Raw genomic sequence first — 2,142 nt, 5'->3', positions numbered from 1 at the left:
CATTCCTCTATAAATAGGAGCTTTATCACCCCTCTCCATCATTTATCTCTCTCTCTCTTTCTCATCACTATGGACTCACAGACATTTTGTGATTTCAAAGTTTTATAATTCAGTGCTATTCAAAGTCAGGTCCATGGATCAGCATCACCAGCATTGCCTGCGAGCTGCTTAGGAATGTAAATTCCTGCTCCCTCCCTCCTCACCACCCAGACTAATTAACCAGAATCTTGGTTGGGGGTAGAGGGTATCCAGGAATTTGTGTTGTGACCAATACTGTTACACAGTCTTCACTCTGTATCCATGGAGAATTGGTTCCAAGATCTCCCCAGGATATCAAAATCTGATGATACTCAAATCCTTGATATAAATGGCATAGTTTTGCATGTAACCTACCCACATCCTCCCACACACTTTATATTGTTTCTAGATTACTTACAATACCTAATACAATGCAAAATATATGTAAATAGTTGTTATACTGTATTGTTTAAAGAATAATCACCAAAAAAAGGTCTGTACATGTTCAGAGCAGACACAGTGTTTTTTGGAATATTTTCTGAGGATGCTTGAAATCATGAATATGGAGGGCCACTTTAATTCACTTCTAGCATTATTCTTTTTGATGCTCAAATTGTTTCAAACTTCCCAGGGAGAAGCCCTTTCAAGCCAGTTACTATGTTCTATTGACATGTCCCCACTAGTTTTGAGTAATTCCTTGTTTGGGGGAATACTGAGCTTTTCCAGATTTACCTTTCACTTTCCCCACTTGGCCACCTCAGACCTGGAATTAACCATTCCTCCAAGGAGCCCTGGTTCCTTTTATTGGGGAATGGTGTTTAGAAATCAAGTAAATGTTAACTGTGTTCATTGTCACTTAGGTGTCACTGCATTATAGAAAACAGGAGAAAAAGATAGGAAAAGTGGAAAAAACATGCATATTATATGTACTTTTAAATATACATATTTAAGCTGGACATGGTGGCATGTGCCTGGAGTCCCAGCTACTTGGGAGGCTGAGGCAGAGGATTGCTTGAGCCCAGGAGTTCAAGGCTCTAGTGAACTATGTTCGAGCCACTGCACTTCAGCCTGTGTGACAGAGCAAGACTCTTTCTCAAAAATAAAACAAACAAATATATTTTATATGTATGTTTAAATATATATATTTAAAGATAATACTAATATCTCAAAATTGAATCTACACTATAGAATTTTTTCTTATCTTTCCCTGTTTCTTATTTGTATTCCTCTTTTACAAAGAACTCTTATTCCCCAAAGCACAAATAAATTTGCTAATTTGTTCTATCCCACAAGACAACAAAATATTTTTAGACTTGCTATACCAATTCACCACCTCTAATAAACCCACTCAGGAAAGTTTAAGATTTCTTCTTAATTCTTTTTGTCCTTATTTAGAGTGCTATGTTCAAAAATTACTTGAATTAATTTATTGTGCTTTTACATTTCTATGCTGTTGATTTTAGATACTTGTATTTTAAAGTTTGACTCTTCTTTATGTGAGTTAATCATTTTTATTTTGAATTGGTATATTATTTACATGTGCGAAAAGTCAAAACTATCTAAAAACAAATATTGAGAGAAATCTTGCTCATACTCCTTGCCATTCTACCTATCCCCAACACATAAGCACTTCCATTTATTTCTTGTATTTCCTTCCTTTATCTTTGCAAAAATAAGCAAGTACATATAACCATATTCTTATTTTCCCTTCTTTATTACACAAAAGGCCACATTTTATATACACAGAAGAAATAACTTTAAAATATTTATTTTATTATTATATTAAAGAACAAGAAAGCCTCCTTATACATCAAACTGATTGTTATACATCTCTCCTAAAGTTATACATAAGGTATAATAAAATACAACATTGTACTTGTAAGTCAGATTAGAGTTTCTTGCACTTTAAAGCATTTTTCCACTCCAGTTTAATGTACCTACTTTAGCTGCCTATGAATGAGGAACATGAGACTGTGATGACGATACCAGCTTCTGTTTACAATGGGATAACCCCTAGTTGCCTCATAGTTTTATTTCTGCTCTTGCTTTAATAATATATTTTACATATACTCTAAAATTTAGTATAACCTAAAAATGCACAGATGCCAATTTGTAAAAATCTAT

The sequence above is a fragment of the Callithrix jacchus genome, chromosome 17 (assembly GCF_049354715.1).
Source record: "Callithrix jacchus isolate 240 chromosome 17, calJac240_pri, whole genome shotgun sequence".
Classification (NCBI taxonomy): domain Eukaryota; kingdom Metazoa; phylum Chordata; class Mammalia; order Primates; family Cebidae; genus Callithrix; species Callithrix jacchus.
The sequence above is the reverse complement of the archived record's forward strand: the minus strand, read 5'-3'. Positions refer to the sequence as shown.